Below are 26,616 nucleotides of genomic sequence, written 5' to 3'. Positions count from 1 at the left end.
GGGAAAGGAAAATGCAGGGAGAAGGGATTTCAGGGGAATTCGGAGCAGTTTCCCCCAATCTCAGCCGCTCCCCCCCCCACCCCCGGGATACACAGTGTCTCCTGGGAATTGCAGCCAGCGTGGGGTGACCTTGGCTCTGCTTGGGGGAGTCCGGGGGGGGGGCTCTGGAGCTGCGGGATGCTGCATGCCAGGCATCCTACCCGCATTCCATGAACCACCCCCCGCATGTCCTGGTCCCATCCCACCCGCATCCCGGATTCGGGCACGCAGCGATGGGAGAGGCGAGCCAGGATCCAGTGCATCCCTCTGCCAAGGACACCCAGGCTGGAGCGGGCAGGGAGGGGGGGGGAATGGGGGCTTTGGCACCACCACCCTCTCCCCAGGATGGTCTGAGTCCCCACAGTGACCAGGAGGCTTTAAAATAATAATACAAATAATACTAACCATTTACTATTATTACTACTATTGATATTATTATTAGTAATAATAATAGCAGTAATAAAAATACTAACAGCAATAATGATGATGGTGGTAGTGGTGATGGGGATGCTAAGAAACAGCAGCCAATTCTATAAAACTTTAGCAAAGGGGCCACACGGATAATAATCTGGAGGATATCCTCAAGGATAATGAACTCGAGGGAGGTGATTCTGCCCCTCTGCTCTTGTGAGACCCCACCTGGAGCCCCGCACTCAGCTCTGGAGTCCTCAGCACAGGAAGGACATGGAGCTGTTGGAGCAGGTTCAGGGGAGGTCATGAAGATGATCCAAGGGCTGGAGAACCTCCTGTACGGGGACAGGCTGAGAGAGTTGGGGTTGTTCAGCCTGGAGAAGAGAAGGCTGTGGGGAGACCTTAAAGCAGCTTCCAGCTCTGAAAGAGGCTCCAGGAAAGCTGGGGAGGAGCTCTGGATGATCAGGGAGTGCAGGGATAGGATGAGCGGAACGGTTTTTGAGCTGAAAGAGAAGAGATTGAGATGAGATCTTGTGAAGAAATGTTTTGCTGTGAGGGTGAGGAGGCCCTGGCCCAGGTTGCCCAGAGCAGTGGTGACTGCCCCATCCCTGGAGGGGTTCCAGGCCAGGTTGGATGGGGCTCGGAGCCCCTGAGCCAGTGGGAGGTGTCCCTGCCCATGGCACTGGGTGGGAAATGGATGGGCTTTGAGGTCCCTTCCATCCCAAAGCATTCCATGATTCTGTGATAAAATCTTTGGCAGCTGCCCAGGCTCAGTCCTAGTGGATGAGTGGGAATGACTGTCTCAGGGCCAGTGGAAACTGTGTGGAATTTAAGGCGTCCCTCACTTATTTCTCTTTTAACATGAGGCCATGGGGGTTGAGAGCGGCTGCTTTACAGCATCATGTTTTCTCTGCTTTTATATTTTGGGATAATTGCTCCGCATAGCTTTGTAACTTCTGGGTGATGGATTGTTATGTTCCTGCTCCTTTTCTGCCTCCCACAGGATATACGATGCAGTTTCTGTTTGTCGACTGCTTTAATAGCAAGGTGGCTGAGACAAAGTTTACTCAATAAACTTGCCTTTCCCCTTGAGCAGCTTTAGCTTAGATAAACGGGCTTTAAAGTCCCAGTTTAGCGTCGCACTAGGACTGTTTATCATTCATCATTGTTAGTTAATTGCTATTTGGTTAAATATTTAGCTTGGATTAAGCTCTTTTCTGCTCTTTTCTTATAAAAAATAATAAATAAAGGTGTGTTGAGTAATGTGGTAAAAGGCTTTCTAGAAGGCTTTTTAAAGATACTCTGCAGTTGAGACGCTCCATAAAGTTATTTTCTCTATTTTGTGTGGAAGTTGTCTTTTGTGCCTTTCGTGTTTGGAATCAGGCGAGCCAAAGCAGCAGGGAAATCCAACCATTTTCCTGGAGTGACTGCAGACGACTTGTCCTCATTACCAGTTTCATTCCTTATTCTGGAAAGCAAAAAAAAAACCCACACAGCTTGCGTCATCACTTAAACCTGCAAAATCCAACTCGTGGTCTGCAAATTGACTGTGTTGGTCGGAAAAGGGCAGTGCAAAGGCTTGGACGGGTTTGGAAAAGGTGTGGAGGATTTAACCCACCTAGCTAGAAGCCAGCGGCAACAACTCTGCTTTTCTACCCCCGTGGAGGTTTAATGAGCAGCGAGGATGAGGGTCCGAGTCTCAGGGTTGAGTCTCAAAGCAGCCCTTTCATAGAATCACAGAAAGATTTGGGTCAGAAGGGACCTTAAAGCCCATCCAGTTCCAACCCCTCTGCGGGGCATTCAGTCCCCTGGGCTGCGTTCTGTCCCTTTTGGTACAAAGCTGCAGGCTCCCGTCTTCGGCAGCAGTGACCCAGTCATTACGTAAACAAGGGTTTAATTTTGGAACTTCAATATCAAAGAGGCTCAGGTTTCTTTTGCTCAGGCATGTTCTCACACGCTACAGCTTGGACAAAATTCTTCTTCTCTACATTATCAGTTACTCACGGTGTATCCTGCAGCTGTGTTCATGGTCCTTTGGAGTGAGCGTACGCAGGAGAATTCCCTCTCGTGGGATCACTCGGGAGTAGGGTTTGTAAGACAGCATCATCGTGGCTGTCCTCGAGGATGAACAAGGAAGACAAACAACACAAAAGGGTGAGTTGATGCTAAGAGCAGCAAAGACCAACATATGTAGTTACCTACAACAATATAACCATTACAAACTCTTTGGAATAGACACATTGAACTCTGTCTTGAGAAGGGACCTCTTCTAGAAGTGTAGTGTGTAACTCATGTACCAACTCCTGCAAGGGGAGAAGCTAGAGCAGTGTTGATCCCCTCCTGCTGTCTTATTCTTTTGCCTGTTGACTATTTTCTGCAGTCAGTAATCATTCTGCATGTACTCAATTTAGTGATGTTCCTCCTTGGAGGGGACAGAAGCTCAACTCATCACTTGCTGTCAAGGCCATGATTTCTCACCTTCTGTCCTACTGTAGGTGTGTTACCAGCCCTTCAGCCTTGACTGCTCTGTTCTAAAGCCACCGAAGAAATTGGAAGAGGAGGAAACAAACTGCATTAAAAGTGAGTTTGGATCTAAAGACTTTCAAGTATCTGTTGGATCTCTCTGATTTTGATTTGACTTTTCAGCTTATCTACTGATAACTCAGTGTACAAGTGCTTGTTAAAAGGACTGTAACTGCTCGTAAAACCTTTCTAATGATTTAAGCTTCGGAAAATTTGAAGGCCCTGTTCAACCTTTGAGGAGTAACAGTTGTTCTGATCCAGTAGGTGGACGTTACCTCCTGATGAGCGGCAATCAAGAAATCCCACAAGACAGACCCAACGTCTGATGCATTTAGAATCATTACGTGATTTGTGTTGAAAGGAACCTTTTCGAGATCACCTAGTCCAACCCCTGAAGTTGTTCTCTCCTTTCGTGGTACCAGCCATCTTCCCTTTCCAGATGAGAAAATCCACCCCATAGGCAAAGCGCCAATGCAGGCAACTTTCTTTCTCTTGAACACAACAAAACTCAGTGCTGTTGTATGCAAAATACTTTATAAAAATGGAAAGTGAAGGACCTCATGCTGTTGTAAAACGCACGCAGTGGGAGGCTGTTTCCAGCTGTTCCTGTATTCTCTCTTTTTTTCACGGCAAAATTAGATGCACCGTATTAGCAGCGATGCTCCTCTCCCTGGAGCTGCTGTGGAGCCGGCGTGCGGGTTTGTGTCCCATCCACCCTGGCACGCCTTCCTCCCGTTGCCAAGGAGCCAATTGTATTGCTGAGAGCCAGGACTCTGCCTGAACTGCTCCGGCATTCCCACTCTTCCTCTGCCTTCTCCCCACCTCCCACTTGGCCTCCACCAGAATTCCATTAGGAATGTTGATCCTGCAACCACTGCCTTGGTTTTGGGGGGGCGGTATTTCCTGCAGTTTTAGGCGATGGGATGTGCACCTGGAGAACCCACAGCGGTGGGACCGTAGGTTGGGCTCTGACAAGCAGGGTGTTACTACCACGGGGTGAAGGCACCTCTGCAAGATAACTCAGGTTGCCATGGTTACAGATGGAGAACAGGGCTATGGGTTAACTCAGGCCAGTGTCGCATGAAGCACAACATCCCACGTCATTCTGTGCACACTTGAGACAGCGAAAGCTCGAGGGGCAGCTGCCACAACCCCCCTGTGTCCCCACCCAGCCCCGAGTTTGTCTGTTAGACTTCCCAAAACACCCCAAAGAGGAACCAGGGATGGAATTGGGGTCGGGGTTGAATCAGCCTCCTGCGAGACTCTGGCAGAAGGAGCCCACCTCAGCCCTTTGCCCTGTAATTAATTACCCATCGGTGGACCCCGAATTTTAAGGCTCTGATTTTTCTGCAATTTCAAGGTCTGAATGTTTAAGAGAAATTCCCTGTGCCCGGTGCACAGCTCACCTCCGGACCGCGGCTGCATCCGGGAAGCAAAGCGGTTGTGTTCAGCTGGACCAGAGGGCTGGAGCAGGTACAGACTCGGATGCACCGGCCAGTGATGCACCCCGAGTGTCCCCAGAACTTGATCATCTTCAGGACTTGGTGAAAACCTCCCAAGGAAACAAAGGTGATATGTGATATATATATATGTATAATAACGGAATGGTTTGTGTTGGAAAGGACCCCAAAGCCCATCCAGTCCCACCCCCTGCTATGGGCAGGGACACCTCCCACTGGATCAGGGGCTCCGAGCCCCATCCAACCTGGCCTGGAACCCCTCCAGGGATGGGGCAGCACCACTGCTCTGGGCAACCTCTTCCAGGGCCTCCCCACCCTCACAGCAGAACATTTCTCCCCAAGATCTCATTTAATTCTCCCTTCTTCCAGCTTAAATATGTGTTCTTCACCTTAATATACTCTTATTGCCTTGTTTTGGGGGGAGGAATAGTATTAGAAGCTGCTTTAAAGGCTTAAAACCAGTCCTTGCCCTTCCTTAGGTGTTGGCCCAGCGCTGATCCGAGCTCTTCCGTCCCCTTTAAAGGAGTCAAGGACACAGTCGTGCCCGGGCGGGGAAGGAGTTGGTTTGTGTGGTTTTTTTAAAAGGGAAAACACTTGGCAGGAACATGAGCAAAGCTGAAAGTATTTTCATCTGTTTGGTTTTGTAATGTTTAATGTTTTGTTTTCTACTTTAGAAATTTATACAAAGGTCTCCCCGGCTGGAAAGAGTGGGATTAACTGATGGATTAGAATTGGCCACGTAAGAAAAAAAAAAAACCTCAAATCTCTTGAAAAATGACAATATCTATTTATTTGTAAGAAAAACAAAAATAGAAAAGCTCAGCCTCTAATTGAGATCTGTTTGCAAAATAATTCCACGCTGGGAAGAGGAATCAATTTCTGCATAAAAAAACTTTTTGAGCTTACGTTTTATTTTGTTACTTGCTTGGATTTTGACCTTAGTAGTGGGTTTCCAATGGCTATGGAAGGGCAAAATACCTGTCTTAATTTCTCATAGAATGATGGAACAGTTTGCTTTGAGGGACCTCAAAGCCTACCCATCCCATCCCTGACACGAGTAGGGACATCTCCCACTGGATCAGGGGTCCAAGCCCCATCCAACCTGGCCTGGAACCCCTCCAGGGATGGGGCAGCACCACTGCTCTGGGCACCCTGGGCCAGGGCCTCACCATGCTCATCATGAAGAAATTCCTCCTTATGTCCAGCCTAAATCTTCCCCTCTCCAGTTTATACCCATTCCCCCTCGTCCTATTACCACAAAGCTTTGTAAACACTCCCTCCCCAGCTTTCTTGTAGCCCCCGACGAGGAATCAATTCGTGGCATCCACTTTGGCAGCCGAGGCTGATGAGGAGCCTCCGGCAGGCGTGGTGCTCGCTCCGCGTGCGTCTGGCAGCTCCCGTGGGTGCTGTGCCAGGGTGGGAAGGGGGGACCTGAAGCGATTCAGATGAATCACAGCGGATTTCCCAATCCCTCAGTGTGGTTATAAAAGCAGGGGCTCCAGGCAGGGGCTGGGGAGATGCGCCCTTGCAGCCGGAGCAGCAGTGTTGCCATTCCCTACATGCATCCCATAAGGCAGCGGGCAAAGAGAGGAGGTCTGCTCTTGGATGCAGGCTACTTGCAGCCCAGGGATGCTAAAACAGCTGCTCAGAAATGTCTAATCAATGTTTTTCCTGTTTATTTATTTCCTGATTGGAAAATATTGCCTGGTCATATTAAAGTGGGTGAAACTTAACAGGAGATTTTCTTGCCCTCAGGGTGTAACTCCAGGGAGTTGGGAGGTGACAGCAGGACTGACAACCCAGGAGAGCCAAACCCACTGCTGCAACATCAGCTGGGATACAGGGGACTGGAGCTGGAAGACGTTTTCCCTTGGAGAGCAAAGCAGGGAGGTGCAGGTGAAGCTGCCGGCCCAGGTGAGCGCCCGCCAGCCCAAAGGGTCTGCAGTGCCTCTGCCTCATTTAATTAAACACATAAAAACCAAGCCACAAATCCTGGATCTGCATTTCAGTGCAGGAGGGGAAGGGATCTCACAAATGAAACCTTTTCTGATGAGTCGTAAGTAGAAATTATATGTACATAGAATGGTTTGGGTTGGAAGGGACCTCAAAGCCCACCCAGTTCCAACCCCCTCCATGGGCAGGGACACCTCCCACTGGCTCAGGGGCTCCAAGCCCCATCCAACCTGGCCTGGAACCCCTCCAGGGATGGGGCAACACCACTGCTCTGGGCAACCTGGGCCAGGGCCTCCCCACCCTCACAGCAGAACATTTCTGCCCAAGATCTCATCTCAACCTCCCCTCTTCCAGCTGAAAACCATTCCCCTCATCCTGTCCCTGCACTCTTTGATCAAGAGCCTTATGAGACATCGTCAGCTCTCTCCATCAACGTTGTTCAGGAGGAAATAACCCCAAGGGATTCCCGGCAGCTCCCTCGCGGCACCGCGTCGGGGGGTTTAGCGATGCCGTGCAGCTCTGGCCCATGATCCAGCTCCTCCGGGGGCTGCTGGCGTTCCAAGAAGCTGGTGGGAAGGTAGAGATGTTTAAATCGTTCACCAGCAAAGCACACAGTACCTGCAACGCCGTTTTCCAGTCTTTTATTCAGGTTTTGCTGCCTGGGAGAGCTTCCAGGGCCGGTGGCTGGGCTGAGCCTGTGCGGATCAGCCGGAGCCAGCAGCCCAAGGCCAGCCAGGCGGGACGCTGCCGTCACTCCCGGCGCTCCGGTCTCTGGAGGACGGCGTGTTCCCAACATTATGCAATACCAGGCGGCGGGCGACCCCCAGCCTGCTGCTCCCACCACAGCAGCGAGCCCCCCATTCCCAGCCCCGGCATCCCATGGGAAGCAGGAAACCTTGACAAAGCAGGAGCGTGGCTGTAATTAGGATTAATCTATTTTTAGCAAGCCCTCTTGCGCCCTGTCCGCGCTCCAGCTGAGATGTTTAATTCTAGCTCGGCTCTTTCCGCAGCTGCACCCAGGGTTGATAAAAAGATTTTCTTTTAAACCTTGAATGTGTTGCTTTTCTGGGGTTGTTTTCATGTTTTTTTGGAAAAAAAAAAAACAAAACCTTTTTTCCTCTCAAGGGAAATTAATATAGAGGCTGCTGTATATATAAAAAACCCAAAAACAGTTGTACAACTTTTACTATCATTATTATTCATTTTACTCTGCGGTTTGGAAACCCAGTCATAGAGCAGGAATGTGATGTACCCGGGGCTGCACAAACAGCACAGAAGGGGAAAAAAATTACCTTTTCCAAGCTATATTGAGTATAAACACGGAGGGATAGCATTATTTTGCTAAACAGCATCAGGATAAAGCATTACAGGCATCGATGAAGAGCATTTACTGATTATTTAAGTGTCTACTGTTCACGTGTTTAACCTTTTGTAATGGATTTCTAAAGGGAACTTCAAGTAAGATTAGCAGTTGGGAAAACACCGTGGAGCCCAGTTGGATCGAGATCAATGGATTCCTCCGTCCCGCTCTTCCCCCCTCAGCCCAGCTCGGGAATGTTTGGCTTTTGCAAATATTCCTGCCCCGTGGGATCGGGGCCGGAGGGGCAGAAGGGGCCGGATCTGCCCTGCCAAGGGCAGGGGACGGTACCTGAGAGCAGCGGGCGGGCAGCACGGCTCTTGGGTGTTCTCCTTTCCCCGGCCGTGCGCTGCGACGAGTGGGAAGCATCGAGGGTGGTCCAGCGCCTGCAAAGATGCTCTCCTTAGGCAAAACCAGGCTCCTGGGTCTCTCCCAGAGCATCCAGCAAGCAGCCCAGGGGCATTTCTGCCGCACACGGAGGCGCAGGGCAGATTTTCCTCTACACCCACTCGTCCCCGTGTATTTTGGTGACTCACAAAGCTCCAAAGCGCTGAGAAGGGCTATTTCTGTGCTCCCACTGCAATCCCTGCTGCCGGCGCACCTCAGCCCCGCACGGCACCCCCGCCGCTTCTATTCTTAGCAGCTAAGAGCTGGAATAATTACTTTTGTCTCAGCACCGTTGGCTCCCTTGATTGGAAACCAAGAAACAACCTGCACCTCGGGGCGCCCCCGCTCTCACGCCCACCGTGGGCAGAGCGGTCAGGGGTCCGAGGAGCCACCCCGGCGGCCTCTGGGCAGCATTCCATCAGCAGAGCTGTCAGCCGAGGAGAACGAATACCTTGAACCCAGCTTCAACACAGGGCGCACGTCCTGCTTTGAAGCTGCTCGTATGTGAATGTGGTGTCACCTCTTTGCGAAGGATCGCAGCCGGGATTTTTTTCAGCTCAGGTCTATCCCAGGGCTCCACCTCTCCAAAGGGTGGGCCAGGTTCCATTCCAGCGCCTGCTTCACTGCGTGGGCCAGGTTGGCACGAAGAATGCAAGCGTGTTATGCAAACGTGAGCACCCAGTGCCGACCCATCCCAAACGCTTGTTGGGAAGAAACCCACAGCTCTGGCTCTGCAGCCCTTTGATCGCAACACTCCTTATTCCATCCCATTCCCTTGAACCATCCCCAAAGAAAAATCCCCACCTCAACCTCTGCGCACATCCAAGAAGGTGCAGAGAATCCACTTTAAAGCTGTTTCTGAAAGGGTTTTACTGTTATTTATCCTCCTGCTGGTTGGGACTCTGGTGAGAATAAAAGTGCTGAAAATACTACACAAGGCATTTCTCCACCATTCACTACGAAACTTGTCTGGAAAGCAATAAACCTTTTGGGAAAAAAACCCTAAACCCAAGCATTTGCTGTGCCTCTGTAACCATCCGATGGTCACCGCAGAACAAAACCTGCTGAGGGTCCCAGGTGGAACAGCCCCACACGGGCTTCAGTCGCTGTGTTAGCAAATATTCCCATTTCGGAGTTGTAAATCTCCAGTTTCCTGGGAATCTGTGCATATCCTGGTGGCTGTCGGGATAGCACTGTGAGACCACAAACTCTCCGCTGTTGCCTAAGTTGATGTGAAAAGGAAGACTTCTAGGTCTGATTCCTGTTTTTCTGTGGAAAATGAAAGAAAGCACCTGTCTGAAATAATTTCCTACCCCTTTCCTCCCAAAGCCACGCTGTTCCGATAGCTCCCACTACCGACAACGGTTCCCTCTCACTAATTGAGGTGGCCTTCTGGGCAATAATGATTATAATTAAGCAAGAGGCACAACCTGAGTAAAATCTGGGAGCAAGGACTCCTGGATCAGCTTTGACCCTGATTCCATAAACAATGTGTGTTAAATTATATCACCTTCATTTAATTCAGCCTCCTCATACGCAAAATTCTATTGATTTTAAGCAAGCAAACAATAAAACTTGCCAGTTCCCATAGGGAACAACTAAATTTACTACTTTATTTGCAGCCAATGTCACAAAGAGTTAAGTAAGATATTTTTTTAGGGATGATTTTCTATCAAAACCTGCAGAAAAAAAGAACATTTTACAGATCAACCTCCCCTCTCCTCAAAGAGGGATGGGGGAAACGGCACTGCCAAGTGGGCTGCTCTGTTTCTGCTGCTCTCCCTTGAACAGAGCTGCCTGGGAATTCCGTGCCGAAACAGATTCTTGTTGGAAAACCTCCTTTTGTTGAGGCTGTGAGGAAGAGGTAGCACTGAAAAACCATCTGAAGAATGGACTATTTTGCATTTTAAAGCAGCTTCCAGGGCTTTTTGGTTGTTAAACAGAACACAGTGCTAATAGTTAACTTTTCCACCCCTCAGTCCACCTTTCCCTCAGTCCCTGCTCCTTCCGTTTACCACCAGCCGCTCCCGGAGGTGATGTGCCGCGGCGGCATTTACGTGGATACGGAGGTCAGGGGGTTACAGATTTACAGCTGCACGGATTTGCTATGGCTCGGGAAGGAATTTGTTTGGCATTGTCGGGGCCTTTTGGATTATTTGATCTCAACCTTGTCATTAAAACAGGAACGTGCCCCGATTTTAACAATCACAGCTTCCTGCAGTTGGAGGAAGGTGTGGCCGATGGCATTTAAACCGAAGCCGGAGCCAAGGTTTTGCCAGCAGGAAGCGTGGGCAGTACCACGAGGAATTCATTCGGCACTAAAAAGACCAAGGACCTTCCTCCATGGATGGCTGAGGATCACAATAATGATGTGCATGAGGGTTGGGTATTTGTAACATCAGGGTTCGTATGGTATTGCTATTAAGGTTGCTGTAGAATGACAGCAGAAAACAGCACAGGGGATGCTGGAAAACTGAGGATGAACCTTTCTGGAGGGTTTGGCAAACCCCCTGCTCCTCTCACGATACTGTAGGAAATGGTTGGTTGACGGTAGGGACAGCTGGGGGTTCAATCCCTCCCATCCTCCTGAAAAACTGTCTTTTTTTACCTAACATTCAGCCTGAGCCGTTCCAGGTGTAAGCCCTGATACCTTGGTACATTGCCTAGCGCTATCAGAACTGGGTTTGTTTAAATCAACCCTGTAAGTACCGCCCTCCCCCGGCACAGCTGTCATCAGCCACCAGGTCACCCCTCACTTCGGTACGGATACTTACACTTCCATTCCACGGCGAGACCGATCTCCCCTGCCTCCAACCACGGCCGTGCATTATTTCCATTTACCAAGCTTGCTTTCTGTCCCAAGGCTTTGTTTCCTCATAGTCAAACCAAAGTCCTGCCTCCTGCTTTTAAAGAGTTCAGAGAAATAAGAAAGGGGGCCAAAAAAGCCATTATCAAACGATACGCACCGGTTCCACTTCAAAGAGAAATGCATTTCTGCCATGGAATCATGGTCTCTATTTCCATACTTCAGCTCACAGAAAATGCTAAATACTGACAGACAGCGTGAGAAGATGATTTTATTTTTCTGGGGCTGACGCTTTCCGTTGTGCCTTGTTTTCTTAGTTAGGTGACGGAGTGTTTCCCGGTGCAGTGCAGCTTGGAGTCTTCTTGGGAGCCCAAGAGCCACCACAAAGTAAATACTTACAGGCAGGGAAAGATAAAAATGTTCCACAGCTGATGATTTTCAAATGAAAGTAAAGCATAAAATAAATGCTGTCTTTCCCCTGAAAGCAACCAAAAATATATCATTTGAAATAAATCAAAGCTCCATTTTACTTTCTTAATAAGCCCCAAGACTGACAAAATTACTGTGAGCTATAAGCACCCGTCAATGGTCCTATTTCCAAGTGTTTTAGAAACATGGAATGGTTTGGGTTGGAAAGGACCTTAAAGCCCATTCAGTGGGACACCTCCCACTGGATCAGGGGCCCCATCCGACACCTCCAGGGATGAGGCCCCCACCACTTCTCTGGACAACCTTGCTCCAGTGCCGTACGCAATCACATGCAAAGCTTTGCCAGGTCTCGCGGGTCAAGCGAGACGGCCTCTGCCCCACAGCGCTGCTGTGCCGTAAACCGGCCACGCGCCGAAGGGGAGAACGCGGGAAATCCGCTCTGACCCTGCACACTGGAGCTTCGGAAAGAAGCGAGGGGTAACTGAAACCAGCACAGCTTCACGTCACGTAAAGCACTGGCCTACTTTAGCGAGCATCACTGCTGGGTGACTCATTTAAGTAGCCGTAGCGCTCTTACAATCTTACCGTCATTAACTGAAGTAGTTAATGCTTGCAGCTTTGGCCAGAGCGGAGATGTAAGGTTTGAAGTCCCAGGGGTTTGGTTGCATAAGAAACCACGTCTTGTGGCATTTTGTTGATCGAGCACTACTCCTGGTCATGCGGAGGTTTGATTTCCCCTTGCATCAGCTACAACAGACCCACTGCACTTTCTTGTACTGGTGTTGGATTGTTTGACAGGGAGGGCAGAGACAGGATGAGGGGGAACAGCTTGAAGCTGGAAGACGAGAGATTGAGACGAGATCTTAGGAAGAAATATTTTGTTGTGAGGGTGTGGAGGCCCTGGCCCAGGTTGTCCAGAGCAGCGGTGGCTGCCCATCCCTGGAGGGGTACCAGGCCAGGTTGGATGGGGCTCGGAGCAACCGGATCCAGCGGGAGGTGTCCCTGCCCGTGGTAGGGGGTGGAACCGAATGGACTTTGAGGTCCCTTCCAACTCAAATCATTGTATTACTATGATTCACAAGAGCCATCCCCTTCGCCCTGCGCCGAGCCTGCGCTGCTCTCCCACACCCCTGCCTCAAAGGATCTTTTTCTTGCAGAATCGTATCTGAGAAACCAGGAGCTTGCGCTTCTTCTCATTTGTGTCTGTGCGTAACAGGTGTCACTTTCAGTGTAGTACAGACAAATCCCAAAATAGCTCAGGCTCTTCAGACACTGCAAAGAGAAAAAATAGTGGTTATTTCAGCTTTGGTTGTAGAGAAAAAACCCAAAGCTCGCAGCCGGCTCTGAAGTCTGGAATTAAAATGGCAGCTGTAGCTGTGTAGTAGTGATCGCTCTCTTGATTCTGGTTTTCAAATGGACTGCTGGCTCGCTTGCTCTTTTGTATGTGCAGACTGAGGCATGAACTCCCTCACACAGTGCTGGCGTTCCATACGCTTCTCTTTGATGCCCAGATGCTGTACCTACCACTGATCCTCCTCCACACTTGCCGGGTTTGAGGCGACGAGACAGAAGAGCGTCGCTTCCCAGCCTGGTGCCAAAGGGGACAGAAAGCACCAAGTTAACACGAGGGAGGGTTTGGGGGGCAGAGGCAAGGACAGCGCGGTCACTCTGCATTCCTGCTGTGCTGAAATACAGAGCTGTGTGGAGACTTTGTTTAACAGAGATGATTGGATTCTGGTGATTCCAGGAACACGACTATTAGTTCTCCTGCCTACGCCGAGCATTTTGAATCTGTGCGTGTGATAACACTTATTAATACTGTTCAGATTAAGACAAGCCAAGAGCTTTGCAGCACTTTCCATAACTTATCTTACCCCAGGCATCTGCCCCACGGCTGAATCACACTCGGATCAGCGTCTTGCGGCCAGCATAGCAGGGGCTGGTGGGTCCAGCAGTAACCTCATGCTTTTATGCCCAGCAAACCTGTTTGTGCATGGGATCAGTTCCTCTTCAGTCATCTTCTGCTCCAGGGTAACTGCCTGCTGAGCATTTGCAAGACGTAGGCCTGAAATATTTGACTTTAGGAAGTCAAGTAGTGGTTCCTGTCACCCAAACAGTTAATCAAAAAGCACTAACTCTCAACTGGAACGTGTCTCTGTGTGTGTGTGTGTGTGTGTGTGTCTCTGTTTTTGTTTTTTAGAGCCAAGAAGATTTGCTTTGGTTTTTTTTAAAGCAGAAACCACCACAAAGTTGGCTGTGGTTTCAGCTGCGCTCGTTCGAGATTTGTATTGCTGACTACCAATCCTAAAAGAGTTAACCTAGTAAGCATGACTCAGAAGCAGAGAAGGAGATGCGAGGCTAAAAGCTTCGGAGGAAGCACAGAAACGGAGGTGGGGAACATAATAATTACCAAAAAAAGGTGCAGAGTCCAGGAGTGCCGTTCCCCTCGGTCTGCCTGGCCCTGGCACCGCTGGCACGGGCTCCCTGGAAAGCTGCAGTTCCGCTCTTATAACACAGGGAGCAGGCTGGAGAATTTAGAGCTGCGTCACAGAGCTCGGCGAGAGAGCGAGAGAGCCAGCTCCGTCGATAGGTCTACCAGCAACAGCCCTGCTGCTGCAGCAAGAGGGAGAGAGGCAGCTAGAGAGGCAGAGAGGGCTCCGGGAAGAGAAGTAACACCAACATCAGGGACTGGGCTCCTACCACCATCCAGTGTCATTTAGAGATCGTATTTGGGCTCGGTTGGCGTAGGAGGCTTCGCCCATTGACGATGCTGGAGACCCGGCGCGCTTAATCCCGCGGGGAGGGAGAGTGGGCAGACACCTAAAGGGTTAACGGAAAGGAAAATTCTGGAACCTTCTATTCTGCGGCGCTCCACAGCGAGTGAAGGGCTGAGGACTGCGCAGATGGTGCACGGGCAGAGCTCTTCGGTCCAGTTCGTCTTTCCCACGTACGTACCCTCTGATCAGGATGGGGCTTGGGCTGCATCTACGTATTTTAATTGCTTGCAGGGCGTCCCTTTCCCCCGGCGTCCCTAAGTTCGGATCCCGAAGTGCCTGTATTATTATTTTGGCTGGGTACGATTGCTCTGTTCTGCGTCAGAGCTGTTTTCTCAATGGAATGAGAGCACAGGTTGTACTAATGTCACTCCTGCCGGCATTGCTGTACTGCAGAGGAGGGTAGTAGTCGTGGGGGAGAGATGACAACTTTGCAGACTGCTGTTTTCAGGGTTTGTTTGGGCTTTTTATCCCCCCCCCTCCCCGTCTCTCTGAAGGCTGGCATGTTGGCGAGAGCTCAGTGGAGGGGTAACAGGCGCGCTGCGTTTCAGAGCTCGGAGCTTTGTGACTGCGTAGTTCGGAAAGTGGGAAACGGTGACGCAGTGATCATTGCAGGGCACGTCGGCCAGTTTTTAAAAGCACTGGGGGACAGGTAGCCAGTGCCTTCCAGCCGCTTCCACCCCAGCTGAAAGGGGTTAAGGATGAGTCGAGACGGGAAGCTAGCATTTAGGGATTAAATGTCATCATTTTGGCGTTGGGAAGTTGTTTACCTTGCTCTCTCCGTGTCTCCATGTTGGCAGCCTTCCAGCTCACATGTGATAGTCTTCCCTGTACTGCTGCATCATTAACTAAGTGGCAGAGCCGGCTCCCCATTGGCCGGGGAGGGCTCTCAGCCCAAAGGCGCCCTGCGATTGGCAGAGGAAGGGATGGCAGGTGAAAAGCCCTCTCGGATTGGTCCAGGACTGGGTGTCAAATCTCAACGTTGATTTCACTTGCTTCAAAGTGCCGGCTGCTCTCCACCCGGCTCCCTGTCCGATCCCTGTCCACTCCCTGTGCTCTCCAACCCCCAGGGCCACCGGGTGTCCCTGGCAAGGAGCACCGGGCAGGGGCGCAGCGCTTAACCCCGCAGCCGTGGGTGCTGGGGAGGTTTCGCTTCGCTGTGCAGTTGCGAGGATGACGTGTCAGCACTGCAAACCACAGGGACTGGGAAACTACAGGGGGTTGGGGCTTTTCTTCCCCGTGTTTGCTTTCCTCCTGCTCCCTTATAAAGTGGTTAAGCGTTCGCAGGACTGGCAACTGCTAAGGGCAGGGGTTGTACCTGGAAATTATGTCGTGGGAATCATTAAAGAAGCGAAAAACACTCTTGCCCAAACTCAGCGTTTGTTTGCATAAGGGTGACTTTGCCACAAGCTCGGTAACGTCAGGGAGAGCTGAAGAGAGGCCTAAGAGACAGGTCTGTAAGGTTTGCGAAAGAAAGGACAGCGTTAGAAAGCAAGGATTGCAGGAGGATTGGGAGGGACCAGAAAAGGATGGATGGGAGACTGAGGGCAGACAGCAGCTCCAGAGAGAGGATGAGCAAACGAAGGGGAGAACACTTTTCTCTCTTAACCATTTACTATACTATTTTTTCACCTCTCTTCTTAAAGCGACCAGCAAGGAAGATGGCAGCTCTGCCTGGAAGTGCTGAGGACACAACCAGCTTTGAGCTTGGTCCTTCTGGCTGAGGAAGTCTCCCGATTATGCAGTGGAGTGGTAACTTTGCTTTCTCATATGTCAGGGAACATTATTCTATAGCCTTTCATCGTATTGAGGTTTAAAAAAGTTTAAGGATACGGTAGCAGAGGTATTTAATCTGTATTACTCACTCGCTGACATCTCGGGCGTCAGGTCCGGTTGTTTAGCAACAACCGCTGGATTCAGAACCGGCTCAGACATACGGCACCCGCCGCCTCCACCGCTTCGGCAGCAGCCTGTCCTCTGAACAGCAGCCTGAGACAGAGAGGGAGAGAGAAGGGCTAGATTTGCACAAGTACACCCACCCCAACCGCATTTCGGTTACAAAGGCCATACGCGCTGCGGTTTTATCCCCGACGCCATCCCTTTGCGCAGTGCCGTAGAGGGGAGGATGCCGTTTCCATCAGCAGTGCGGTGGTAGGAACAGGGAGGGAAGGAAGAAAACAGGCAGTAGGTGCCACTCCCCACTTTTTTTTCCCCTTTCCCATCTCCACCTTTCTTGCCTCCCCTCCCTTTCTGCCAGATTCCATAGGGAATTTCAGACTCTCACTGCAGTCGTCACAACCCCTCCTGACTCACCGAGCCTTCGCTGGCTGTAGCTGGCTCCCTCGGAGCATCCTTGCCTCCTGCAGCGCCAGTTCCGCAGAGCAGGGGAACAACAGGAATAGCAGCAACAACGGTGGTCCCTGCAGCAAGACGGACAGGCATAAACACACACACATAGGAACAGCACAAGGCACCCCCAGAGGGAATTCCGTACAGCCAGGAGCTGGACCAAGAACGATGCTCGGTTGCATGGAAGACGGGTGGGTTGAGTTGGTTTTACCGAGTGCTGTCTGAACGGACAACCCTTTGCGGTATTCCCCATCTAAATTGTGGGGCGGAGGACCCCGATAATTCGTGAAGCCAATGCATCTCAATGGCATTTCTCAGCCCTTCAAGACAGGGCGCAACCCGCACCCATTCTGCGTATGCGTATTGCTCAGGCGTATGCGTATTTTTTGCGTCTCTGTGTTGAGCGTAGGGATGCATTTGGTTTTATTCCTTTTGTTACCACCTTTTTGCCAGGCCGATGGTTTAATTGCACCTAAATGCAGAGAGGGTAAGGAGGCAGAGTTATTCCAATGTTAAACTTCAGCTGTAAATCTCATTACTCAGGAATTGAGGTTACTGTCAGCAGGTAAATCTGTGGGACGGGCAAGAATCAAGGCTAAGAAGGGGACGCGGCGTATTTCTGTAGGACGGCAGTGATTTTGCGCATAGGGCTGGTATTGTTACCGTGTGCTCGCTGTACAGGGCTAACTGTGCCGTAATGGATTTCTGCCTATTGCCACAAAAGGACCAGGGAAAGCTGTGATTTCTTTCTCCCTCTGACACTTGTGTGTGCATGACATCGTGTAAGCTGATTCATTTCTCTTGTGTTTTGGTTTGGTAAAGTTGGGTTTATTAAATCTCTCGGCCTTAGTGCGGCATTTTGACGCAGTGTTCGTTAATATTAGCGTTGGGTCTGTTGGCAAAACACACGCCATTTTCTTGGGCGTTTTTAAGTGTTCAAGGGCTGCAAAATTTGGTAAAGGAAGTTAAGGATTGCACATACTCACAGACAGAAATTTAGAAGCATCTTGTTGTTGTCTGATATCGAAGGGAGGCTCTGTGACTGACGAGACAGCCATGATCTCTTCCTGCACTTGTTTTGCCGATGGTCATGTTACATCTGTGACGCAGTCCGATTTTGCTGTTGGTTCCTGGCTGCGCTGTACGGAGTTGAGCTGAGAAGGGCATAAGCTTGAATATGGTTAGAAACATTAATTAAATATCGATGTTAAAGTTCACAACCATACCTGAAGCGGCAGGGGTAGTAACATCCCCCGTTTCGCCACCTCCAAACGGGAAAGGAATCCGAACGAACACAACAGCACCCCTGGCCATTTTGTTGCTCACAGAGTAGACTCAGCCTGCAGCGCTGCTGCTGCTGCTGTTAATTTCCATGTCTTACAAATATAGCGTTGGGCTCTCTGTCAGGAGCTTTACCGATGCTGTGAGCAGCTTAAAGTCGACAAGCAAATGTTTTTCTTTTCTTATTAGGGAAAATTCATTAAAATGTCCCAATGCCAAGGATTCTACCCTCGCTCCTCTTATAAATCACTTCCAGACCTACCCAGAAAATTCACTGCTGCTGTGTATTTTTGCTAAAACTTGTTAATGGTGTTTTCTTACAATTTAATATGAATGTGACTGGGGGGAAAGGGCAAGATTTACATTGTTGAAGTATCTGTATCGCTGATTCTAAGGGACAGAGATGTAGGTAAGAGACGTGAGTTGCCTATTTCCTCTATCTATCTGTATAGAGATTTAGGCAGTCCTGAGTCTTGGTTGCAAAGATACCCTTGTTATGGAATAAGAAGGGATTATTCCATTCTCATGCACCCCAAAGTTTCGGTGCAACGGCAGCAGCAGAAATGGCCAAAGCAGGAATCGCACAAAATGGTTCCGACAGCGTTCAGAGATGCCAGTGCCGTTTATCCTGGCACAGCTCCGAGAGAGGTACCGTGAACTGCCTGCTGCAAGGTCATTCCCCTGACTCATTGTCAGCCACGAGTTAGTTCAGGAACTCCCAAGCCACGTTTCTCGCAACTGTGGCACTGCTCAAGTCCTGAACCTGGAGGCAAGGCTGGAAATTTAATGCTACTGCTGTAATGGGCAACTGAGTCCTAAACTGTAGATCCCCAAAATCCTGCATCTCCAAAGCATTTTAATATCAATACCTATAATTTGTTTCCCGAGCCAACTACAAAAACTTTGCACTAGTTCCCTTATCCCCGTTTCCCCCAGGAATTCCTTAGGACTGCTACGAATCAGGATTTAAGGTCTAGGCATCAACTTACACTGTGTTCCAGGCGAAAATAAACAAGGAGTCAGCACATATTTACGTTTCTGCTCCTGTAGGCTTTATCAGGTGGACTCCGCAGGCAGCTCTGAGCTCACCGGCGTCTGCCAAGCTCCTGTTGTCTCTCGTGCGCTTTCAGTGTCAGGTACCTCTGCTCAGTAGCTGTCTTGTCCTCTCCCAGGTTACCACATTTCTCTCCAATGTTCCTACTTGTCCATGTCATTCATATTTTCAGTTGACTCAGGGCAACATCAGCCACGGATATGTTAGAGCTGGCTCTTCTGGGCTTCAGAGGCAGCAGTGGCGTGGCTAACACCTCAAGGGTCTTGAGCAAAATAACTTATTTTGTTCCCAAGAACAAAGTTCTATTTGGGGACAGATTATTTGCCTCCTTTCAAACAGAAAGGAACAGGGGGCCCAGCGCAGGCTGAGTACAGAGGCCAGTGATCCTTCCTGCTAGTCTACCTACCCATTTCGCTCCCTGCCCCCCCTTTTTGATAGCCTGCCCCCCCAAAGCCTCCAGCCCCAGGCCGCGGCGCTTAGAGTCAGCCTCCAGTGTCACTATTCTGTAGTTTTCAAAGGGGAAAGAACGTGGCTGCTAATCCTGACGCCAGTGACGACTCTTCGCCTACAGGGAGGCATATGTGATAGCTTGTCTGCTAAAAACTGAGCCAACACAGTGTGATTCAGACCTTGAGCTTTCCAAGGAAGAGAGCTATTTCTGAGTTAAACGCATCTCTTCAGCTCCCCACACAAACACTCTTTATCCAGTGCAAAACGGTGCGTGGTCGGTGGCCGGCAGCAACCTCTGCGTCGCTGTTGGCACATCAGCTCAAACACTCCTTAAATACCAAGAGTGGCTCAGACGTACGGTAAAGGTTCAGTGATGGACGAAGTGATGGAAATCCTAAGAACAGGTACAAACCAAACAGCTCACGTGCTCAGGGGAGTCAGACAGGACTTTGGGAAATGCTCTTCTCCACCTTTTTTGCCGGGTTCTTCTACAGCCGACAGTGTTCAGGCACGACTGGGTACTGAAAGGTTTTTAATGTCCCATTTGAGGCAGGTTATACTTCAGTGAACATCCCGCAGTATTTGTTTCCTTATGCTCCTCACCGGCACAGGGCATTCTTTTGTCTCTTGAACAACACAAAGAAAATAGGAGTTCCCTTGATATTGCCTGAAGGAGCTGGAATGGCAACACTGGGGGAACGCCGCGTTCCTGAGCTGACTCTAGAAATCACAACACTCATCTCCCCGTGACTGCATTCAAGACCTGCAATCGATACTTGATATTCTAAGGTGATGTTTAGGGAGAGAATCCAGGAACAGAAAATGACTCTTCTGGTTTCAGCTACTTTGGTGGGTAATTTTCTGCAGTTAGTTTTATAACGTGCTGTTCAGTCAAGCCGTGCGTGGCTATATTCGACAAGTTTTCATCGCTGCACCTTCCTACTGGTCTATAGGCCATGGAAGTGCAACACTTTTCTTTCCCTGGGTGAGTTTGCCCAGTCTCACCTCACCGTACCTTGTAAAATCTGGAATCCTCCATAGGATCCCGAGGTTCAGTCGATCCCGTGCCCTCCAAACAGGCTGGGGTTTTTGCATAGGAACTCTCATGAAAGCAAAGACGGAAAGAAAACTGTTTCACTCCGGGCGAGGCAGAGCTATTTCAGATGAGCAAAGGGGATTAAAAACTGTAGCCCTGCTACTTAAAATCTCCTACAATGGTCACCATGCGTAAATCGCTCCCTTCAATTCAGAACAGCTTTGGGGCAAGCACTAGCAAACAGCAAATAATTGTTAGATTTTACTTAACAGTGTGAAACAAAGCTCTAATTTCAAAGCTTAGAATGAGAGGCAGTTTGCTGACAGCTGAGCACAGGTAAATGCTTGGGAGTGCTCTGACAGGCTTCCTCTAACAGGAATTCATATTGGTGACTCGGACGTTGAGTAGGTCTGGCTGTCAAGTTGCTCAAAGAGAGCAATAATAATAAATAAATGGGACAAAAAGCTTTTTCCCTGCAGGATGCCACAGTCCAGTGTTCAGCCTGTGTTTGGGAAGGGAAGGCAGACAGCACAAGGGCTTAAAAGCCAGAGTACTTGGCTTTTAACTTCACTACTTATATTGCAATTGTTGGACCAAAGGAATAGGCTATGTTCAACCCAGGAACAGGATCTGGAGTTTTGATTCTGGTCCTAAGCAAAGAAAAAGGAAAATCCTATTAGGCTTTAAACTCATGCAGGAAGTTCATGGTTTCCTGCCCGCAATAACACTAGCATAGAACCACAGAAACATGGAATGGTTAGAGTTGGAAGCGACCTTAAAGCCATCCAGTTCCAACCTCTGCCATGGGCAGGGACACCTCCCACTGGATCAGGGGCTCCAAGCCCCATCCAACCTGGCCTGGAACCCCTCCAGGGATGGGGCAGCCACCGCTGCTCTGGGCAATTCCACTGTGAGGAATTTCTTCCTTATGTCTAATCTAAATCTTCTCCCTTCCACTTTAAAGTCATTGCCCCTCATCCTATCACTCCACACCCTTGTAAGAAGTCCCTCCCCAGCTTTCCTGGAGCCCCTTTCAGTGCTGGAAGCTACTCTAAGGTCTCCTCAGAGCCTTCTCTTCTCCAGGCTGAACAACCCCACCTCTCCCAGCCTGGCCTGATATAGCAGAGGTGCTCCAGCCCTCAGATCATCTCCGTGGCCTCCTCTGGACCCATTCTAACAGTTCCACACCCTTGTTCCATCAGGGAACCCAGAATTCGATACAGGACTCCAGGTGGGGTCTCACGAGAGTGGAGTAAAGGGGCAGAATCCTCACCCTCGCCCTGCTGGCCACGCTTCTTTTGATGCGGCCCAGGATGCAGTTGGCTTTCTGGGCTTTGAGCACACACTGCCAGCTCAGTAGCAAAAACCTAGCACCCCTAGAGCCATCTTCTAGCCACAAGCATCAGCTTCGCTCAGCAAAGCAGCATCCTCTCTGCCCTTACCCAGCCTCGGTCAGTGCCGCTGCCAACGCAGAACGCCTGCACGCCCACAACCGGCTCGGACTGCAAGTTAGGGCACATTTGTCCATACCTGACCCACGCACCACCACGCCGTAACAGAGCTGCACAACAAACAGATGGAGTTTCATGCTCCTCCCAGGCTGAGAAAGCTTTCTGGAAACCTTAGAAGTTCCTTCATTTCGGTTCCCCTTGCAGGTCACCACTTGTGCCGTCACACCCCTCTGGCCCACACCTGGCCCTGCTCTGACTCATTCCTTCACTCTGAGAAGGATCCATCAAGCTTGGCATGTAAAATAGGAATGCTTTTTTCCAGTGGACACCCAGGGTCTGATGAACCAGGAGTTTCATTCCAGGATTTGAAAATGAAGGAAGACATTTATGATGCATAGATCTGTTTTGCTTACTGTGGGAGCTCCAGAAGGGCCTTTATACAGAACCCGTAGCTTGTGAAAAAAATCAGGCCTGTGACACCCAGGCTTGCCTTGTTCATGCAGGCTGGATTAAACGTCTGAGCCCAGGGAGGAAGCTCCCTGTCATGAGAGAGGAAGGGATTTTTCTTCCCTCTTTGCCTTTATCTTGTATAGATGGCACAGGAAGGACATGGATTTGTTGGAGCGACTCCAGCGGAGGCCACAGAGATGATCTGAGGGCTGGAGCACCTCCCATACAAGGACAGGCTGAGAGAGTTGGGGTTGTTCAGCCTGGAGAAGAGAAGGCTGTGGGGAGACCTTAGAGCAGCTGCCAGTACTGAAAGGGGCTCCGGGAAAGCTGGGGAGGGGCTCTGGATCAGGGTGTGCACAGATGGGACAAGGGGGATGGTTTTCAGCTGAAAGAGGGGAGATTGAGATGTGATATTGTGAAGAAATGTTTTGCTGTGAGGGTGGGGAGGCCCTGGCCCAGGTTGCCCAGAGCAGTGGTGGCTGCCCCATCCCTGGAGGGGTTCCAGGCCAGGTTGGATGGGGTTTGGAGCCCCTGATCCAGTGGGAGGTGTCCCTGCCCATGGCAGGGGTGGGACTGGATGGGCTTTGAGGTCCCTTCCAACCCAAACCATTCCATGATTCTATGTTTCTCTGAAGAAAGCTACAGAGCAGCACTGCCACTCTAAAATGTGTCTGAAACAGGAGGGAAAACCAAGAATGATCATCTACTTTTTCTGCCATTATTTCTGGACAACTCCAGACTGCTTTGATGAAGTCAGCTGTAGCTGATAGCACTGCTGGTCTCCACACACAGTGTGTCCATACGTACACACTCAGCACACACCCAGCAAACACTCCAGACAAGCGCTGGTTTAGGTTGCATGTCAATAGTTGAATGCTGTGTACCACAAATCTCTTGAAGTGCTCTCTTTTCCCTCGTCCCCTCCACACGCTGCCTGCCCCGGCATGCTGTTAGGTTTGGGAAGAACAGCATAGATGTCCCAGATGTCTCTTTCTTAGCAGACATACCTGCAGACTGACAGGAAGGACTGACGCCTCCTGGCTGCTCAGAAGGAGCTTGTGAAGGCAACAGGACCATCTTCAGGTGGCCTGGAGGAGGTGCAGCAGCATCATAATGATGCTGAAGGGAAACCTGGGTTTATCAAACTATAAATAATCAATAAGCCATTGGTCTTTAACTGCTGCATGGCGTTACTCGCAAGGTCAGCCTCCTTTGGAGAAGGTAGGCAGAGGGGCTTCAGGCCCTAAGTCCCATACCTCTAGAGAAGCTCTCACTTTCAGCAGCACAAAAGTAAGTGACGTTTCCACTAACTGTCTTTAAAAATCCTAATAAAGATTTCTTTTCACTGCTAAGGCCGACGCTTACCACTGAGAGAAGAGGAAAAACAAAGTGACCCTTCCTTTATGCCTGTTTCTGAATGATGCTGCTGTGGTACCATCTCTGTGCTGCACTGACCTCTTGGCAGCAGAACTCCCAGTCCAGCTTTTCAGTAGTAAATCTCACGCTGATAATACAGGGAGCCTCATAAATAACTGTGCCAGCGAGACAGACACTGGGGAGGGAACCTGCTTTCCACTTGTCTTTCACCCTGTTGCCCCAGATAATGGATTTAGAAACTTCAGTAAATATTCAGACGCAGTAATCTGGTACAGTTCTTTCCCTTTCCTCCAGCCCCCGTTCTTGGAAGGACACGCTCTTTTTCTCAGAGCTTTTCCTCTCCTGCCTGTGGGTGGGCGCATTAGGATGCAGGCACAGAAGCAGATTCTGGGATCTGGTAACCAAACTAATGCAAAGAGTTGCCAAAACGCAGGGCATCAATAAGCGAAGCTCCCAACACCACTTCTGCTGCACTTATTCCATTCATAGAATCGTGGAATGGTTTGGGTCAAAGGGACCTTCAAGCCCATCTAGTTTCCATGGGCAGGGACACCTCCCACCGGAAAAGGGGCTCCAAGCCCCATCCAACCTGGCCCTGAACCCCTCCAGGGATGGGGCAGCCACCACTGCTCTGAGCAACCTGGGCCAGGGCCTCCCCACCCTCACAGCAAAACATTCTTCCCAATAACTCATCTAAATCACCCCTCTTTTAGCTTAAATCATCACCTCCTGCACCAGCACAGGTCAGACACGGCAGCAAGATTCTGATTGTTCCTGAATTGTGGATGTGTGTAGTCATTCACAGGCTTCAAGCCACCATATCTATCGAGACATACGCTGCAGGTTAACCTCACTACAGCCCTGCTCAGACCCATTCCATTCCCAATATCCAACAGCCGCTCATTTTCACACTCGCCCACTTCCTCTACAACTTTCATTCAACCACTTGGAGCTGGATTTGCAAGTGCTCCCATTTTAGGTCTCATACTGACCCACGCTCAAAGCGGGTTCCGTGCAATTTACTTTCATCGTCCCTTCAGAATTTAAAACTCATCTCACAGACTGCAGCTCCATGCTCTGAAGCTCCCTACTTAGAGGTACAGCTGATGAGGGAAGGTCCATCACAATGGTCACCTTTCCTTTCCCTGTCACAGAAAGCACCTGACCTCTCGGATGATGCTAAAATCAGTAAGGGATGGAAAGCCAGAACACATCCTGCCTTAGAATGAGGGTTATAGCTCGGTTCTGCCTGCAGGGGCATGAAAAAGTGTTCCTGTACCCCACCAGCATCACACTCTGCACCACAAGGTCATCAGACACAGCCACTGCTCGCTGGTATGAGCTTCAGTGATTTCCATACGAGAACTACAGGCACGGAGTGGTGGGTTTCTTCATCACACATTTCATTTCTCCTACATCAGCCTCAACTCTTCATAAGATGCCAGAAAGACGTGTTAATAAAATAACTGACCCAACATCAGCTGTCTTACTTTCTAATACAATTAAATAACTGACTTTTTCTCTAGGTACGGTGGAGATGAAGGATTTTCTCTCTCAGCCTGCAGCCGTGCACGAGACCTGTCTTCCTCTGGAAGCTGGTTTCACATGGTGGCTTAGATTTTCCCACTTTGTATCTAGCACCATTTGAAATCAGTGTTCTAGGAGCAAGAATTACAGCGTGGGAGCTGATCAAGCAGCCGCTAACTTCACCACCAGCCTCTGCTCCTTAACCCAGCCCTTTTCCCAATGGTTATTTTTCTGCCAGCCATCCACTTTGCAACATCACCTGATTTCTAGACCCTTCTACAACCACTGGATCCACCCTCTCGAGCTAGGGCCACTGCAGGAACAGCCTCCTTCAAATGTATTTCTACCTAATAAACAATGGATGTTGAGTTAAAGTTGTCCAGAGTAAAGTAATACGAAAGCTGCATGAAAATCAACGCAGTGCTTCCACAGGCAGAGCACCTTTCCTTTATTATACAATAAGTAGGACCTTAAGATTTAATTTACTTAGAGCAGACGTATTTCCACACTGTGCTCAAGGACTCTGTCACCATAGAATGTCACCATTCTGTAGCTCCCAGAGACTCGCTCTGCACACAGAAACTCCCTCCAACAACTTGATCACAGCAGTTAATCCCAGAAGTGCCTTCAGCAGTCATGAAGATGTCACACACTCCTCCTAGAACTACCAGTTTGTTGCTGGTAACTTCTAGAGATGTTCCAGACAAGCTCCATACCCTCGCATCCAAAGCGGTAAAATGAAGCTCAACTATTTTTGCTGATCTCCCTCTTGTCCACTATGTCGTTATACACCGAAAAGACAATCGCTGTGCAGATGAAGCATTCAATCAGACCACTGAACAGTCATCTTTAGCTGTCACCAACAAGAGGATTCTTCTCTAAGCCAGGAATGTCTCTTACACAGGCTGACCGATTTCTCTTGGTGTTCAGAGTCTCAGTTTTTGTCTAGCACCATTTGAAATCGGTTATGATGTAGGGGGAAAAGCAACAGTAATGGAAACCTTCATTCCCCCGCCCCCAAAGTCCTTACAAACAAACACCACCAAAAGCACGGCCTCGCCTCACAAACACGTACGGTATTATAGCTCTTCTGTTCTCTCCCCGAATTACACCCACAGGTGACCATCCCGCACAACAGGAGGACACTCAGCACCATGTTCAACCGGGAGAGGTGCTTACAGAGAGAGCGAAGCATCTCTTCAAACACCTAACTCAGATTCTTCAACTCCAACCAGCCAGGGCCCATGTGAGAGCCCAGTCACCCAACCTTCCGACCAGCTATATTCCACGTGCTTTGTTTGCCTGAACCTGTTATTGATTCAACTATTTTTTTCTCCTTTAAATAAAATTGTGTGCTGCTTGGTATTGGGCTCTGCCTCAGGTAGACGGATGGCATCAATCCCTGCCGGACAATGCTGCAAGTCTCTTCATTTCAGCCCCCAGCTCCGTTTTCACCACCCTGTACGCTCATAGTGAGAATTTACACTGATTTTAAGCCTACA

At 49.8% G+C, this 26,616-nt stretch overlaps 1 protein-coding gene and 1 long non-coding RNA gene across 16 annotated transcripts in view; one reads left to right on the top strand and one right to left on the bottom strand.

The window, feature by feature from the left end:
* CD34 (CD34 molecule) overlaps positions 1-12,638 on the top strand; it is a 35,410-nt gene extending 22,772 nt beyond the window's left edge. The window contains exons 11-15 of one of the 15 annotated variants that reach the window (XM_054087685.1): positions 2,447-2,604; positions 2,946-3,388; positions 4,334-4,542; positions 5,108-5,172; positions 6,189-12,638. The gene's annotated coding sequence lies outside the window, so the exon portion shown is untranslated. Of the gene's footprint in view, positions 1-2,446; positions 2,605-2,945; positions 3,389-4,333 lie in introns of all 15 variants that reach the window. The other 14 variants (XM_054087689.1, XM_054087686.1, XM_054087676.1 and 11 more) reach the window with 14 other exon arrangements.
* On the bottom strand, positions 1,132-25,103 carry LOC128854417 (uncharacterized). Its single transcript, XR_008453504.1, has 5 exons — positions 18,759-25,103; positions 16,453-17,642; positions 4,380-16,128; positions 2,455-2,562; positions 1,132-1,918 (listed from the first exon to the last, which is right to left on the bottom strand). It is a non-coding gene; the product is annotated as an uncharacterized LOC128854417 (long non-coding RNA).
* Positions 25,104-26,616: the final 1,513 nt, after the last annotated feature.

Source organism: Cuculus canorus, chromosome 24, assembly GCF_017976375.1.
Source record: "Cuculus canorus isolate bCucCan1 chromosome 24, bCucCan1.pri, whole genome shotgun sequence".
Lineage (NCBI taxonomy): Eukaryota > Metazoa > Chordata > Aves > Cuculiformes > Cuculidae > Cuculus > Cuculus canorus.
Note: the sequence above shows the minus strand (reverse complement) of the source record. Positions and strands in the feature narration are given on the sequence as shown.